Source organism: Macaca mulatta, chromosome 4, assembly GCF_049350105.2.
Source record: "Macaca mulatta isolate MMU2019108-1 chromosome 4, T2T-MMU8v2.0, whole genome shotgun sequence".
Lineage (NCBI taxonomy): Eukaryota > Metazoa > Chordata > Mammalia > Primates > Cercopithecidae > Macaca > Macaca mulatta.
Window position 1 is genome coordinate 125,316,877 of NC_133409.1, and position 18,514 is coordinate 125,335,390.

Genomic DNA, 18,514 nt, shown 5'->3' on the forward strand with positions numbered 1-18,514 from the left:
GCTGAGGCAGGAGAATGGCGTGAACCCGGGAGGCAGAGCTTGCAGTGAGCCGAGATCGCGCCACTGCACTCCAGCCTGGGCGACAGAGCGAGACTACGTCTCAAAAACGAAACAAAACAAAAAACAAAAACAAACAAACAAAAAACAAGAAAAAACTTACTTTAGCCTTTCAAACACTTGAATAGTGCTTGAGATAACACAGGACTGTACTGTCAAATCTGACTCACAAATACCAGACAGCTTGCCTAGTATCAATCTTTACTAATAATTTCAAAGATAGAAGCAATCAAGCCACGTGCAGTGGCTCACACCTGTAACCCTAGCACTTTGGGAGTCCCAGGCGGGCAGATTGCCTGAGCTCAGAAATTCAAGACCAACCTAGGCAACATGGTGAAACCCCATCTCTACTAAAATACAAAAAATTAGCAGGACTTGGTGGCTCACGCTTTTAGTTCCAGCTACTCTGGAGGCTGAGGCATGAGAATTGCTTGAACCTGGGAGTCGGAGATTTTAGTGAGCTGAGATCATGCCACTGCACGCCAGCTCAGGAGACAGAGGGAGTCTGTCTCCAAAAAAGAAAAAAACAAAAGAACCCACAAAAGCAAGATAAAAAGCAATCAAGAGGCATAGGCAAAGTAGGAAGAGATCCAGGGAAGCCCTGCTGGCTTCCTAGGGCTCCTTCCTTCTCACATCATGCACTCTGTGGTCCAGAACAATAGGTGAGGCCTCTAAATTAATTTAAAGGGTTACCTCACACAGTGGAGAATGTTTAAGTTGTGATATATCTCCATTTTATATTTCAGAGCTGTGTAGCTTGCGTGATATTCCCTGGGGTTATAAATCCAGATTCTAGGTATGTTTGCAATAAGCAATCCATAACCAAGGATATACTGTTAACAGCATTCCATAGATACAAACTGTCCTCCTAGTAAATACATAAGTCTATTTGTGAGAACAGGGTTGACAAATTTTTTCTGCAAAGGGATAGACAGTAAATATTTTAGGCACTGCAAGCCAATAGGCCAAATGTAGGATATTATACAGGTATTTACATAGCAAGAGAGAAGACAAATTTTCACAAAATTCAAAATCTAATAACTGACTACAACTTTTTGTAAGCCAAGTTTTCTAGTGAAAAGAATGGAATTAACAAAAACCATCTTGTTTAATTGGGGTTCAGAGTTAGTGTTCCCTATCATCAAAATCAGTTGCAAATGCCCATCTGACCTGTAATGAGATTTTACATATCTCCTCTTTGAAAATGTCTTTCACATTGATAGGTACTGGCATATATTGATATTAATCCATGAATTTATAATTTTCTTAATTGAGATAAAATTTACACAACATATAAATTCACTGTTTAATCATTTGAAAGTGTGTACATCCATTTAAAGTGTACAATGATTTTTAGTATGTTTATCATATTGCGTAACCATCACCAAAAAACTCCATACATCCCAAAATGAGCTTACAATTTTAGTGGAGCATATTAATTTCTTAGAAGACTTTCCTAGAATTTTTATTAGATTCTTCTCTTGATATTTGCCTTTTAGCATGTCATACTTGAAAACTAATTATTCCCAATTAAAGGTTAGGTGGAAGCACCTCAAATTGCACAATAAAATGGATTTTGAAATATAGAAATTTATCTTGCGGCCAGGCGCGGTGGCTCAAGCCTGTAATCCCAGCACTTTGGGAGGCTGAGACGGGTGGATCACGAGGTCAGGAGATCGAGACCATCCTGGCTAACACAGTGAAACCCCGTCTCTACTAAAAAATACAAAAAAATAGCCAGGCGAGGTGGCAGGCACCTGTAGTCCCAGCTACTCGGGAGGCTGAGGCAGGAGAATGGTGCAAACCCGGGAGGTAGAGCTTGCAGTGAGCTGAGATCCGGCCACTGCACTCCAGCCTGGGTCACAGCGCAAGACTGTGTCTCAAAAAAAAAAAAAAAAAAAAGAAATTTATCTTGCATTTGCATTGAGATCTGAAAGTCAGTGCTGGAACTGTAATTTGAACTTGAAAATATATCTATTGCAAATATGAGTGGGGATGAAGGTATCACATTTTAACTTTTGACAACAGGGGAAGTATATAAAGCAGTTTGACTTATGCATCATAAATTAGTTGTTGTTAAAATGACTTTACTTCAGTTTAAGTTTTGCTATAAGTGCTTGTCTTGTATATAATTTTGTCTTATAATTTCTGAATCAATTCAGTTAAGAAACATTATTAAGTTTACAGCAAAAGCTTATTTCAAAAGCCATTCAGTGCTCCATAGATGTATGGAATAACAGTTTCATTCACAAAAAATTCAGTCTTGGCCCCAGTGCAAATATTTGCAGTAAAACTTTGCCACTGCTAAGCTGTCAAAATGCTGGGTAATAATACGGCAAGTCAGAATATTCAACTTCTATTTGAAGTTGCATGAAAAAATTCATGGAACTGATGATAGCCAAGTCCACAAGAACGAATGTTCACTGTTGACAATGGTTCAATAATATATGATATTTTCAGAAATTGCCGAGGTGATCTTAAAATTTGTATGGAAATGTAAGAGATTTAGAATGGCCAAAACAATCTTGAAGAAGAAGGGTAGTCAAATTTATTGAGGCAGAAAGTAGATAAATGATTTCTTAGGGGTGAGGAGTAGGTTGGGGAGAGGAAATTGGTAGAAGGTTTCTTTTAGAGGGAAAAATGTTTTAAAAATGGAATTGTGGTAATGGTTGCAAAATACTGTGGGTATACAAAAATAACCTCCACATTTAATTGTATATTTTATTTTATTTCAGACAGGGTCTTGCTCTCTCACCCAGGCTGAAGTGCAGCGGCATGATCCTAAGTCACTGCAGTCTTGAACTCCTGGGCTCAAGGGATCTTCTTGCCTCAGCCTCCAGAGTAGCTGGGACTACAGCCATGCACCATGACACCTGGCTAATTTTTAGTTTTTTTGTTTGTTTGTTTGTTTGTTTTGTAGAGACAGGGTCTCAATATGTTGCCCAGGCTGGTCTTGAACTCCTGGCCTCAAGTGATGTTCTGCTTTGTCCTTCCAAAGCATTAGGATTACAGGTATGAGCCACCATACTTGGCTGAATTGTACACCTTTGTTTTTGCTTTTGAGATAGGGTCTTGATCTGTCACTCAGGCTGCACTGTAGTGGTGCAATCTTGTCTCACTTCAGCCTTGACCTCCTGGGCTCAAGCGATCCTCCCATCTTGGTTTCCCTAATAGCTGGGACTACAGGTGTGTGCCACTATGCCCAGCTGATTTTTTAATTTTTTGTAGAGATGGGGTCTCACTATATTGTCTAGGCTGATTTCAAACTCCTGGCTTCAAGTGACCTTCCTTCCTTGGCCTTCCAAATGCTTGGATTACAGGCATGATCCATTGTGTCTGGCTGAATCATACACTTTAAATGGGTCAATTGCTTGGTTTGTGAATGTTATTTCAATAAAGCTATTTTTAAAAAATACACATAATGGTTCAAATATTTTCTGCAAAGCACCTGCTAATGACTAATAAAATGAACCATAGGCTTTAAACACTTTACGTTTTCATAAGTTCTGTAAAGTTGTCTAATTATTTTTCTGATCTACATATATTTGTAACACATCTTAGTAGATTCCACCTCAGGTTGTACTCAATTAGCGTTTTCTCAGTTTCTTTGAAACTATTTTTGCCCACAGTTTTTTTTCACAAAGGCTATTTATAGAGACTAATTTGTTAGTCCCTCTAAACTCAGCATTTGTTTCTCAAATAAAAAACAACTTAGCAGTAACCTGTTGACTCATTAAGAACCAATAAAAACTGATAGTCACTTGCTTGTTATTTAATTGATTATTGTGCTGCTCTCAATGTCCCCAACCCTTGAGCAACTATCTTTGCTGAAAGGCTAAAAGTTGTAAACTACTGCAGTCAAGTATAATTCAATTATTATAATTTCACTATCTGTAAATGGTTTTCCTTCTTGGTTAACAAATGAGCCATAAGAAATTTATTTTGGTTGCACTAATTTTCATTTTTTAATTTTTGTGAAGAAATTCTGCTGTGATGAAATATGAGATATTCCATTTTAAATTTCCTAATTTTTCTGACTGCTATTTTCCTGTGAGTTGCAAATATTGTGATGAGTTGGCTAATGTAAACATATATGATTTTCTTTCAGCACAACTATAATGTTATTGTATAATAAAAACAATCTGCCAGTTGCAATGTGCATGCCTGTAATCCCAGCACTTTGGGAAGCTGAGGCAGGCAGATCACTTAAGGCCAGTAATTCAAGGCCAGCCTGGCTAACATGGTGAAACCCCATCTATACTAAAAACACAAAAATTAGCTGGGTGTGGTGATGTGCACCTGTAATCCCAGCTACTCAGGAGGCTGAGGCAGGAGAATCGCTTGAACTCAGGAAGCAGAGGTTGCAGTGAGCCAAGATTGAGACACCACACTCCAGCCTTGGTGACACAGCAAGACTCTGTCTCAAACAAACAAACCCCACAATCCTTTGCCACCTAATTTTATAACAAAATAATCTACGCTCCACTCTGCCTTAAAAGCACTAATGCTAATTTTATATTTTTTTCTTGTTTGGCATGATTGGCATGCACTGATAATAAAAAATAAATTTAAAAATTGTTTCCAGGTAGTGTGTGGGTCTTGAGGCCAAGAATGGCCCTTGCTGTCACCAACATGGAGACTTTGTGTTGTGTCCTGTTCTTAGTGCTTGAATGTCCCTGAATGTCCTAACCTGAAGCTGAAGAAGCCGCCCTGACTGCACATGGTATTGGCCATGACTGTGTATGCTCTGGTGGTGGTGTCTTACTTCCTTACCACTGGAGGATTAATTTATGATGTTATTGTTGAACCTGCAAGTGTTAGCTCTATGACTGATGAACACAGGCATTAGAAGCCAGTAGCTTTCTTGGCCTACAGAGTAAATGGACAATATATTATGGAAGGACTTGCATCCAGCTTCCTGCTTACAATGGGAGGTTTAGGTTTCATAATCCTGGAACAATTGAATGCACCAAATATCCCAAAACTCAACAGATTTCTTCTTCTATTCATTAAATTCGTCTGTGTCCTATTGAGTATTTTCATGGCTAGAGTATTCATGAGAAGGAAATTGCTGGGCTATCTGATGGGTTAGACTGCTTTTGAGAAGAAATCAGTGGATACTGGATTTGCTCCTGTCAATGAAGTTTTAAAGGCTGTACCAATCCTCTAATATGAAATGTGGAAAAGAATGAAGAGCAGCAGTAAAAGAAATACCTTGTGAAAAAACAGGAAGTATATTAAAGCTTAGACTAGAATTTCCTCTTGGTATCAAAGAGACAAGTTTATCACAGTATTTTTTTTCCTGCTGACCTATTGATATACCAACAATGTTGAGAAACATTTTCTTCTTAGTTTTCCATTTTCTAAAAGAAAATATACTCCATATCTACAATTATAATATTGAATAAAGTGATTATTTTTTACAACCCCCTTAACATTTTTTGGAGATGACATTTCTGATTTTCAGAAATTAACATAAAATCAGGAAGGAAGATTCCATAGGCTGAGAACTCTGGACAGCTGATCAGCTTTACCTAAGGTGCTTTGCCTTTATTTTTTAATTTGATTTTGTTATTATTTTTTGAGACAGAGTTTCGCTCTTGTTGCCCAGGCTGGAATGCAATGGCTTGATCTCAGCTCACTGCAACCTCCACCTGCCAGGTTCAAGTGATTCTCCCACCTCAGCCTCCCAAGTAGCTGGGATTACAGGTGCCCGTCATCATGCCTGTGTAATTTTTGTATTTTTGTAGAGACGGGGTTTCACCAGGTTGGCCAGGCTGGTCTTGAACTCGCGACCTCAGGTGATCTGCCTGCCTTGGCCTCCCAAAGTGCTGGGATTATAGGTGTGAGCCACTGTGCCCGGCCTGCTTTGTCTTTAAATAGAGTATGTGATGGTAGATTACTTGAGATATGTATATAAACTGTTTCCTGAACAATAAGATATATGAGAGGAGCAGAAATAATTTTTTTAATTAAAAATAAAATAAAATGCCATGGCATGACAATATGCATGCTACTCAAAATATTGTCAGTTATTAAAGCTGAATCACTATGATTTGTAGTCCACTTAGCAGTACTTTAAAGCAATGAAGTTGTCCCATATGGTTTCTGTCACTACTACTTTACTCTCATAGTATGAAAACAAGCATAGGCAATACATAAACACATTAAGTGTGGCGATGTTCCAATTGTGGAACATCCACATCCGAGTGTGGCAATGTTTATGAACACTGATACTTCAAGTTTATATAATTTTATATATAATAAAATGTTATGTTGATTTTTAAAAACTTCTTAAATCTGTAAAAAACATTCTTACCTTAAGGCTGTACAATAATAGAGAGCAGGCAGATGAACCATAATTTGTGAAAACCTGACCTAGAGATCCATATATTTATCATATTTAAAAGGAGTTTAGATGGTATTACCTGCCTTCTTTTATTTCATCTTCATTTCTTTCTCTGGGGGGCAGGCCATTTGTTTTAATTCCTTTTCATCCATTGCCTTACATTACTGCAAATATTACTGACAAATTAAAAACAGTACTCTACTCTCCCCTTACTAACAGTTTTGCTTTCCTCAGTTTCAGTTACCTCCAGTGAACTACAGTCTGAAAACACTAAATGGGAAATTCCAGAAATAAATAATCTACAAGTTTAGGCCGGGTGCAGTGACTTATGCCTGTAATCTCAGCACTTTGGGAGGCTGAGGTGGGAGGATCACTTGAGACCAGGAGTGCAAGATCAGTCTGGACAACTGGTCTTGGCAAAACCACATCTCTACAAAAAATACAAAAAGCTAGTTGGGCATGGAGGTGTGCCTGTAGTCCCAGCTAGTCAGGAGGCTGAGGTGGGAGGATCACCTGAGCTGGGAAGCTGAGACTGTGGAGAGCCCTAATTGTGCCACTGCACTCCAGCCTGGGTGACAGAATGAGACCCTGTCTCAAGAAAAGAAAAAAATTGTAAGTTTAAAATGAATGCCATACTGAGTAGTGTAATGAGATCTTGTGCCATACCACTTACCCAGCATGTGAGTTGTCCCTTTGTCCAGCATATCCACACTGTATACACTAGAGTAGCCTTCTCAGTTATCATCTCACATCATTACCATACTTAGTACAGTAAGATATTTTGAGAAACAGGAAGACCACATTCACCTAGCTTTTATTACAGCATATCATTATAATTGTTCTATATTACTATTAGTTATTGTTATCAATGTCTTACTGTGCCTAATTAATAAATTAAACATTATCATAGGTATGTATAGAAAAAACATAGTATATACAGAGTTTGGTACAACCCACCATTTCAGGTATCCACTGGGGTCTTAGAATGAATCCTCCGTGGATAAGGGGGCACTACTTGTACTTGAGAGACAAAATATGCACCCTCTAAGTTCCTACAGCAGAATTATTATTTGATAAAACTAAATTTCACCAGGTTTAACTGATATGGACCTGTTAAGTACTATTTAGTGATAGTAACAGATGCCAGAATCTTACTTCACTGGGGTTGCTGATAATTCAGAATGGGTGGAGAGCTCTTTTATCCACAGTCAAAAGAAAAGATTGTTTACTTCAGGAAGGGTTCTCTCAACATATATCCCACTGTCTCCCTTTTGGTTTATGTTTTGCCAAATGCATCATCACCACACGTTCAGTAAATCCAGGGCAATAGAGGCCTTCTGATTGTGCTTTATTTTTCCTTCCTTTGTACAGTAGATCAATGCTCCACTGGAAAATCAATTTTAACAGTAAAACTATATGGTAACCCCAAGTCTTTTATATGATTCCTCCTCTTCTTAACCACCCAAGTTTCCCTTTCAGAAGAAATAAAATATTTTTCCTATGGACTAATTGTGCCTCGCCATCCTCCAAATTCATATGTTGAAGCCTTAACCGCCAATGTGACTGTGTTTAGGGATAGGATATTTAGCAGGCAATTAAGATTAATTGAGATTGTAAGGTTGGGGCCCTAATGGGATAGGATTAGTGGCCCTATAAGATGAAGAGAGGGAGAGATACATCTATCTTATAGGGCCACTAATACTATCACATCTCTTTCTTTGTCATGTGAGGTCACAGCAAGAAGGATGCCACCTGTAAGCCAAAAATACAGCCTTCACCAGCAACTGAACCTTGCTGGGCCTGTTCTTGTACTTTCTAACTAATGGAATTGTGAGAAACAAATTTTTGTTGTTTGAGCCATCCAGTCTATGGTGTTTGTTATGGCAGCCTGAGCTTACTAATACATTTCTATTGGAAAATGGGGTTTCAGTTTTCTACTGAGAACTTAAGTGCTTAGAATACTGTAGAAAGTGACATAATTGAGAAACACATCTTCTTTTTATCTGAAAGGCAGTAATGCTCATTATAAGAGTGAAAGATCACACATAGACAGTGCATGAAATAAAAGTGTAAAAACCTTCCTTTCAATCAATCCTTTTTCCTTTTAAAGTACATAATTAGTTTTCAAGAGTTACACTTTGTTACTTTAAACTTTATTAATTCCTGCTAAAAATTAATTTAGGCTTGCAAAATCATTAAAAACAAATTAGCTACAAAATTCTTATAAGGAAACATATGGTGGCTGGGCATGGTGGCTCACACCTGTAATCTCAGCACTTTGGGAGGCTGAGACAGGTGGACCACTTGAGCTTAGAGGTTCGAGACCAGCCTGGCCAAAGTGGGAAACTCCATCTCTACTAAAAATACAAAAATTAGTCAGGCCTGGTGGCACATGGCTTTAGTTTCAACTACTCAGGAAGCTAAGGCAGGAGAATTGCTTGAACCTAGGAAGGGGAGGTTGCGGTGAGCTGAGATCATGTTACTGCACTCCAGCCTGGGCGACAGAATAAGACACTGTCAAAAAAAAAAAAAAAAAAAAGGAAAAGAAAAGTAAAAAGAAAACAAACATATGGCAAAAGCTTTATGCAACTGGATTTTTCAAAGATTTCTTGGCTATGATACCAAAGGGCATAGGCAATAAAACAAAAAAATAGGAATATTGGACTTCATGCAAATTAAAGTTTTGTGCATCAAAAGTACTATTAACAGAGTTAAAAAGGCAACCCATAGAATATGAGAAAATATTTTCAAATCATGTATTTAATAAGAGATTAATATCCAGAATGCACAGAATTCTTAAAATTTAACAAAAAAATGATTCAAAATGGGTAAAGGACTTTATTGAATAGATTTTTTTTCCATAGAAGATATACAAATGGCTATCACATGAAAAGGTGCTCAGTATCACTAATCATTAGGAAATGCAAATCAAAGCTACAAGGAGAAACTACCTCATAGCTATTAGGATGGCTACAAACAAAAAACCAAAATCATAAGTAGTGGTAAGGATATAGAGGAACTGGAACACTGTGCACTGCTGGTGGTAATGTAAGATGGTGCAGCCACTGCTGGAAAACAGTACGGAACCTTCTAGAAAGATTACAAATAAAATTACCATATGATCCAGCAATTCCACTTCTGGATATATATTAAACAGAATTAAAGCATAGTCTTGAAGAGATACTTGCATACCTATGTTCATAGCAGCATTATTCACAATAGCTAAAGGGGGCAAGCAATCCATGTCCATCAAAAGATGAATAAATAAGCAAAATGGGCACAAACATATAGTGTAATAGTATTCAACCTTTAAAAGGAAGGAAATTCTGATGTTCCACAACATGGATTTACCTTGAGAACATTATGCTAAGTGAAATATGCCAGTTCTAAAAATACAAATATTGTATGATTCCATTTACATGAGGTACCAGAATAGTCAAATTCATAGAGACAGAAAGTAGAATGGCGGTTGCCAGGGGTTGGGGGAAGTGAGGGGATAGGAATTATTGCTTAATGAGCACAGAAGTTCAGTTTTGTAAGATGAAAAGTATCTTGGAGATGGATGGCAGTGATGGTTGCACAATAACATGAAGGTACTTAAGGTCACTGAACCAAACAGTTAAAATGATTAAGATGGTAAATTTTATGTGATGTGTGTTTTACCACAAGAAAAAACTTGGACAAAAACAAATTAGTTTACAAAAACATAGTTTTTATATTATCCCTAGTTGTATTAATATTAAACTTTTCTCCTGAAGATATGATTTGGTTAAAGAGCAAATCCTCAAGTTTCTTCACAAACACACAGTTCACTCAAGACCAACCAGATACAGACATATCAGACCTTATTTAGAATGTCTACTTTCCAGTAGATTTCAGGTCAATATTATGTTATAAATTCCATAAACAGGTGATTTAATGTTTACGTTAGCTGCCAATTAGCAAATTCAGAAGGAATATTATGAATATGGCTAGGTATTAAATACTACCAGTTTCTGATAGTTAGTAAAAAAATTCACTATGTGGCTATCTGCTCCCAATTTATTTATTTATTAAAAGAACACATCTTATTAATTCTTTATAGTTGCGGGAGATGAGATGAAACGTGAACACATCCATGATAACACTTAACAATATGTGATTGGGGCACGGCGCGGTTGTTCACGCCTGTGATCCTAGCACTTTGGGAGGCCAAGGTGGGCAGATCACCTGAGTTTGGGAGTTTGCAACAAGCCCAGCCAACATGGTGAAACAAAAATTAGCCAGGCATGGTGGCGTGTACCTGTAATCCCAGCTACTGGGAAGGCTAAGGCACGAGAATCGCTTGAACCTGGGAGGCGGAGGTTGTGGCGAGCTGAGATCATGCCATTGCACTCCAGCCTGCATGACAGAGTGAGACTCTGTCTCAAAAAAAGAAAAAGAAAAAGTGGTTGGAGGAATAATATATAAGCCAATGGCTTTAAATTTTTTTTGACTGTTACAGTAAAAAATACATTTTGATCTAGAAAACACACACACAGACACACACACATCTAAAACAAAATTTTAAGAAACATATTTCCCTTACTACATGCAATGCACTCTCTCAGTTTCTATTCTGTCTGCTCTATTTTATTTCATTTAAAAAAGGGGCTGGTCATAGCACATTAAACTGATTTCATAACCCATTAATGGATTAAAATCCATAGTTCGAAAAACAATGTCCTAAGCAACATCCAAATTATGAAAAACACAGTGTCTCAGCATTGAAATCTAGCAAAAGGGGAATTTTTGTAATTAATCGAAGCAAATCAAAACATAAATTCTCAATGCGTTTATGTTTAATTTTAACAAATCAATGACATACCTAATGCAGGAATTCAAAAGCCACCTCTGAAATTCTAAAAAAAAAAAAGTCACCAAACCTAAGGAAACTAAATTAATATCAAAATATAATACAGGTGCCTCATCTGCCTTTGTATTTAAATATAAGTCCTCCATTAGGGATTCAATTAAAAATTTTGAAAGGCAAGTACAGCACTACAATAAAACCTAAGTACCCTTTCTTAGGTTTCAAAAGTTTTGGATTGCTGTATACATACATCAGTTTTGAAAGGTATAGACATAAAAGAACCCTTGTAGTACTCAGGTCAGAATATGAACTGAAGACTCCCTGCTAAATGAATTAAAAATGGCAGGAAACTAGTGCCAACATAATTCTAAATAGCCAGTGACTGGCTTAATGATTTCTATAAAATGGACTACTAGTTTCAGTCCAGCTGCTTAGCAAGATGGGGCATGGAGGAAGGAGATGTCTATATTATGTATTTTTAGTTATATATATTCTAGAGGAAGACAAATCAAGATTGAAATGGCTGTAAATTATTGGGTGCATTCTGAGCACTCCAACCCTGAGACAGCACTCTGCTGAACAAAACAAATGCATGAATGGCTTTCTCACCAAAGCGTTCTGATTTCTAGAGGGAAAACTACTGGGTTTTACTAATGTCCATTAGGCAGCATTTCAACTTACTATCTGTTTTTACTGCCTTCATTATTGGTTTTTTTTTCCTTGGTTTTTTTTTTTTTTTTTTTTTTTTTTGAGACGGAGTCTCATTCTGTCGCCCAGGCTGGAGTGCAGTGGCATGATCCCGGCTCACACAACCTCTGCCTCCCGGGTTCGAGTAATTCTCCTGCCTCAGCCTCCCAAGTAGCTGGGACTACAGGCACCCGCCACCACGCCTGGCTAATTTTTTATATTTTTAGTAGAGACGGGGTTTCACCGTGTTAGCCAGGATGGTCTCAAGCTCCTGACCTTGTGATCCGCCCACTTCGGCCTCCCAAAGTGCTGGGATTACAGGCCCGGCCACTTCCCTCATTTTCAAATAACATAAATATTTTCAATTTCCAAGTTGTTCTGGCAATATCATGAGTAAAAAGATGGTTAATATGCTTTGGGATGGTTCGACGATGCTGCCAAACTATTATGGCATAACTTGGACTGGATTAGAGATTATGCAGGAGCGTAAGTAACATTACATTTGGGCCAAGTGCAGTGGCTCACACCTGTAATCCCAGTGTTTTGGGAGGCTAAGATGGGACGAAGCTTGAGCCCAGGAATTTAAGATCAGCCTGAGCAACATGGTGAGAGTCCATTTCTACAAAAATAAAAAAAAAAAATTAGCCAGGCATGGTGGGCCACACCTACAGTCCCAGCTACTGGGGAGGCTGAGGTGGGAGGATCACGAGAGCCCAAGAGTTTGAGGCTGCAGTGAGCTTTGTTCCTTCTGCTGCACTCCAGCCTGGGTGACAGAGTGAGACCCTGTTTCAAAAAAAAAAAAAAGAAAGAATAGAAAAGAAACATTATGCCTGAGGGGCTATAGACCTGAATCATTTTATATTTTCCATGATGGGAAAGGAAAGAAAAACATTCTTATCTTTCTGGAGTTTGTGGATGTACTTTTACTGAAGCTAATTGAATGAATAAGCAGTGATATAATGTGTTTTCATATGTGTAACCTTATCTAGAAAAGAAATTAATTTAGTTTCCTATACTGCCCTATATGACATCCTCAGATCTCTCCAATCCTGCCTCTTTCACTTAATAAGAATAAAAACATAGCTAACATTTACTGAGTATTCAGTATGTATAAGGTGCTATTTTATGCATTTAACCTGTACTAACTCATTTAATCCTCACAGACACCCTCTGGGGTAGCAACAAGTATTATCCACACTTTACAGATGAGGGAGCTGAGGTCCCCAGTGGAACCTGCAAACCACTCCTAGTTGGTAACCCATAAGCAGGAGAAGAAAGGCTCAAGCCAGAACTTAGAAACTAATCATCAAGTCAGCTTTGTAACAGGTTGTCAATTCCAATGAGATTTTTGCTTTTTTCACTTCAAGTAGTCCCTTACAGGGTCCTCCTTGCCTAAGTTTCTGCCCTGTAGTACCATTCCCACAGAGACTGGAGTCTTGGCTTGCTCATTAGTGTTTATTAGGCTATAGTCCTGGTTAAATGCTAGAGAAGGAGATCCTTTCTTTGGCCCTCCAGATCCTTTCCTTGGCTGTCTCTATGTCACTGTCTGACTCTGGAGTTCGACCTGTTTGGGCTCCCTCACTCTCTTTCCTGCTGAGTTCAGCCAATGAGTGTCCAGGCATGAGATCAGAGGGAGGGAGGACAGTGAGTCAGGAGAATTTATCCTCCTGGCTCCCACCCTGTGGGGTCACTTCAGATTTCATGTGCCCCTCTCCTTTCAGGTTGCAATAACCATGCCTTTCCTCTCCCTTTGGTCCAGGCTGGTAACATTTCCACTATGACTAGCCCTGAGGTACAGCATGATCCCTCATGGTTTCCCTACACCCAGACCACACTTTCTTAAATAGTCCCTTAGTTAAAGCCTTTCCAAATCATTCAAATTTTAGTGGACCATCTATTTCTTGCTGGAACTCTGGCTGATACAACATAGCAGGGCTCCTCATACCTCCTGACTGCCTGTGTGTCTATTTGCTGCCAGTCAGTAGATTCCTTCCGTTGCCAGTACTTCCACCTGTTATCTCCCTACAGACATCTGATACTGACAATGTACCTGATCTACACTATTTGTTTACTGGATTATTACTGTTCTATTGGATATGGCTTGTATTTCTAATTTCCATGTTCTGACATGATCCATCCTACCACTGATCACGCTCTATTTCCAGTGGCAAAGGGGTTTATTTTTTTGCTATTTTCTTCAGGCATGCTTGTATCTGTATTACTGGATCAATACCCCTAGTATTGCTGGTATCACTGGCTCCACATGTTAGCTTCATCATCTGTACCAGAGTCTCTTTGTTGCTCCTGACCTGGCAAGAGAACCAAGTGCTAAATGACCCAGCCTTTGTCTTATTGGAAATTAAACAGTGTGGCTGGCTTACTTTCATCTTGATGTGTTCACGAAGAAGACTATAGCACAGAGGTAATAGTACAGAAATAAGAGGCTGGGAAAAGTGGAAGGCAATCTTCACCTGCTCCACAGTGTCACTTATCCCAATCAATTGTCAATAAAAAGCCTGTAGGCACAGGCAGAACTATCTGAAAATTTGCACAAGAACATTTTCTTCTTGGCTATTATTGTGTTACTACTTGTCCCCCCAATAATTATGTGCCTTCCCCCATATTTATAAAAAAACAGGCCTGGCATGGTAGCTCACACCTGTAATCCCAGAACTTTGGGAGGCCGAGGCAGGCGGATCACCTTAGGTCAGGAGTTCAAGACTACCCTTGCCAACATGGTGAAACTCTATCTCTGCTAAATATACAAAAATTAGCCAGGCATGGTGGCAAGTGCCTGTAACCCCAGCTATACCGGAGGCTGAGGCAGAAGAACTGCTTGAACCAAGGAGGTGGAGGTTTCAGTGAGCTGAGATCGTGCCATTGCACTCCAGCCTGGGTGACAGAGCAAGACTCAGTCTCAAAAAACAAACAAACAAACAAACAAACCACAAGTTCAGAGTTAAGCCTAGAGAGGAGTAAAATCAATTAAAAGTTCTATTTTAGGAGGACTATAAGTCATGTCAACTGTTTTCTATTTCACATTTTTTTTTATTAATGAGGAACTTTCTATTCATCTTGAAAGTTGAGAGCAAAATGAGATTATTATGCTTTGCTTTAAGTAAATGTATTCTACAACATTAATAACTTTTAGACCAATTTTTTAAATTCACAAAATGTAATATGTGATTCTGATCCAAGAATGAACGCTTATGCATCAAAATCAGGATCGATTCAACTCTCAAATATTAATCTAATAAATTATAATGTGAAAAAATGAGATCATTTCTTTTTGAAATATCTATCCCATTACACACTATGTTAATATCACATATATATATATATATAAATTTTTTTGTGTGTATGACAGGATCTCGCTTTGTCACAGAGACTGGAGTTCTGTGATGCTATCAAGGCTCACTGCAGCCTTGAACTCCTAGATCCTCTGATTTTATAATGCATTTTTCTCTCTCACTGAAAATCCTAGTTCCTAACAACATCAACATATCTATTTGCTAAATAATATTTCTAAATAGTTTTTTGACACAAGTCGTGGTGTTATAGGTATGAGTCACCATGCCTGGCCTAATATCATATATTAATGAAATAACTGGTTATCATTCACCATTATCTCCATTAACTTTGTACTTTTATACTATCAAAATTTGGGTCTAAATATAATGAATGTGCTGAGTCATATATTTTAGACAATTTACTTAACAAATCATCTTAAGTGGAGTTCCCCTCTTACCTGTTACCAATCATTTCTCTTCTTGCTCTGATATTCTTTCTTACCACCTTGAAGCAACATTAAAATTTTTAAAAAACAAAGGATCAGCTACATTACACATTTTATCAAGTTATTTCCCTATCCCTATGAAGGTCATTTAGAAAAATACATTTATGGCCACCCACCAGCTCTGGCACCAACAGCAGCGCCGCTGCCACTGCCCACCTTCTGCAACCGCCACCACAGCCACCTTCTCCTCCTCCGCTGTCCTCTCCCGTCCTCACCTCTGTCGACTATCAGGCGAGCCTTGAACCAGGATGGCTGAGCCCCGCCAGGAGTTCGATGTGATGGAAGATCACGCTGGGACGTACGGGTTGGGGGACAGGAAAGATCAAGAGGGCTACACCATGCTCCAAGACCAAGAGGGTGACACGGACGCTGGCCTGAAAGCTGAAGAAGCAGGCATTGGAGACACCCCCAGCCTGAAAGATGAAGCTGCTGGTCACGTGACCGAAGCTCACTAGATCAGTCAAAGCAAAGACGGAACTGGAAGCGATGACAAAAAAGCCAAGGGGGCTGATAGTAAAACGAAGATCGCCACACCCAGGGGAGCGGCCCCCCCAGGCCAGAAAATCCAGGCCAACGCCACCAGGATTCCAGCAAAAACCCCGCCCGCCCCAAAGACACCACCCAGTTCTGGTGAACCTCCAAAATCAGGGGATCGCAGCGGCTACAGCAGCCTCGGCTCCCCGGGCACTCCTGGCAGCCGCTCCCGCATCCCGTCCCTTCCAACCCCTCCAGCCCGGGAGCCCAAGAAGGTGGCGGTGGTCCGTACTCCACCCAAATCGCCGTCTTCCGCTAACAGCCGCCTGCAGACCGCCCCCGTGCCCATGCCAGACCTGAAGAACGTCAAGTCCAAGATCGACTCCACTGAGAACCTGAAGCATCAGCCGGGAGGCGGGAAGGTGCAAATAGTCTACAAATCAGTTGACCTGAGCAAGGTGACCTCCAAGTGTGGCTCATTAGGCAACATCCATCATAAACCAGGAGGTGGCCAGGTGGAAGTAAAATCTGAGAAGCTGAACTTCAAGGACAGAGTCCAGTCGAAGATCGGGTCCCTGGACAATATCACTCATGTCCCTGGCGGAGGAAATAAAAAGATTGAAACCCACAAGCTGACCTTCCGCGAGAACGCCAAAGCCAAGACAGACCACCGGGTGGAAATCGTGAACAAGTCGCCGGTGGTGTCTGGGGACACGTCTCCATGGCACCTCAGCAATGTCTCCTCCACCGGCAGCATCGACATGGTAGACTCGCCCCAGCTCGCCACGCTAGCCGTCGAGGTGTCTGCCTCCCTGGCCAAGCAGGGTTTGTGATCAGGCCCCCGGGGCGGTTAATAATCGTGGAGAGAAGAGAGAGAGTGTGGGGAAAAAAAGAATGACCCGGCCCCGCCCTCTGCCCTCAGCTGCTCCTCACAGCCCGGTTAATCGGTTCATCACTTAACCTGCTTTTATCGCTCGGCTTTGGCTCGGGACTTCAAAATCAGTGATGGGAATAAAAGCAAATTTCGTCTTTCCAAATTGATCGGTGGGCTAATAATAAAATATTTTTTACGAAACATTAAAAAAAAAAAAAGAAAAATACACGTATTATATATCTATGAGGGAAAGTGCTGTCAATAAACTCGTAATCAAAATGAAAAGGAATGTAAAAGGCCATCTTCTCTCAGTGTATTGGCAAATCTGGGTATGGTTAGCCATAGGGCAAGTTAGAACTAAGAAACCAGTTAAGGATGGAGAATGCAAGTGTTGATCAAAGAAGAAAGCTCAAGGAAATGGGATGAATCTCTTTAAACCAGCTGAGGCCCAGGAAGCTATATTAAAGCAAGGATGGATAGATGGGTAGAGTGAGATCAAAGTATGCAACCTAACCTCCAGGTTTAGAAGTGTCAAAGACTGAGAGGAGGCCAGGTGAGGAGGCTCACACTTGTAACCCCAATACTTGGGAGACAGAGGTGGGAGGATTGCTTGGAGCCAAGAATTACCAGCCTGAGTAACCTAATGAAACTTCATCTACCAAAAATAAAAAAAAATTAGCCAGGTGTGGTGGTGACTGCCTGTAGTCTCAGCTACTTGGGAGGCTGTGCCAGGAGGATTGCTTGAGCCTGGGAGATAGAGGCTACAGTAAGCTATGATAATGCCACTGCACTCCAGCGTGGGCAATAGAGCAAGCCCCCATCTGGAAAAAAAAAAAAAAAAAGACAAAAGACAGAGGAACAAGGGACTTAGCAGGGATGGCATTTGGGGACAGTGTTGTCAGTCCTTGATTCTATGGTAGAGAAGTTGTTAGAACAGTCAGCAGGACATAGAACCTTGGGCAAATGTACATCCTGTTCACAGAAAGAGGGAAAGACTAAACTTGTCCTTCTATGAAAAGATAGAAAGCTTAGTGAGCTACTCTTTCTTATTGGTAGGGGTACAGTTTTGCTACATAGTTAGTTCAAGATAGTCTTCCAGTCTGAAATCCTTACAAATGTTTTAGATGGTGAAGCAGGTCACATAAGTATTTACAATCATAGGCTCCAAAACCAAATTGTCTGATCCACAACCCTAGCTCCAATACTTACTACCCATGTAATCTTTCCATGCTTCTGTTTCTCCATCTGTGAAATGGGAATAATAAAATACCCCATTATGAGTTGATATGTTAGGTATATAACAATATAAAGTAATTATTATTAATTATAATATTAGTTGTAATAATATAATCACTATTTTATTTTATAAAAATAATTATTTATATTATTAATGAATACAATCATATCACTATTATTACAAAAATATTATATTATATTTTATAATTA

General features: G+C 39.5%; 2 protein-coding genes and 2 pseudogenes across 7 annotated transcripts in view; 2 read left to right on the plus strand and 2 right to left on the minus strand.

The window, feature by feature from the left end:
- Positions 1–18,514, minus strand: part of BAG2 (BAG cochaperone 2) — a 406,790-nt gene that overhangs the window by 209,387 nt on the left and 178,889 nt on the right. The gene's annotated exons all lie outside the window — the stretch shown is intronic.
- Positions 1–18,514, minus strand: part of BEND6 (BEN domain containing 6) — a 74,348-nt gene that overhangs the window by 46,962 nt on the left and 8,872 nt on the right. For 2 of the 5 annotated variants that reach the window (XM_077998737.1, XM_077998740.1), the window contains exons 1-3: positions 18,278–18,313; positions 16,551–16,791; positions 15,936–16,101 (exon numbers count right to left, since the gene is read on the minus strand). The gene's annotated coding sequence lies outside the window, so the exon portion shown is untranslated. 5 annotated transcript variants of the gene reach the window in all.
- On the plus strand, positions 4,642–5,149 carry LOC100426421 (oligosaccharyltransferase complex subunit OSTC pseudogene; annotated as a pseudogene).
- Positions 15,891–17,170, plus strand: LOC712421 (microtubule-associated protein tau pseudogene; annotated as a pseudogene). The gene has a single exon (XR_013416325.1). The product of XR_013416325.1 is annotated as a microtubule-associated protein tau pseudogene (transcript).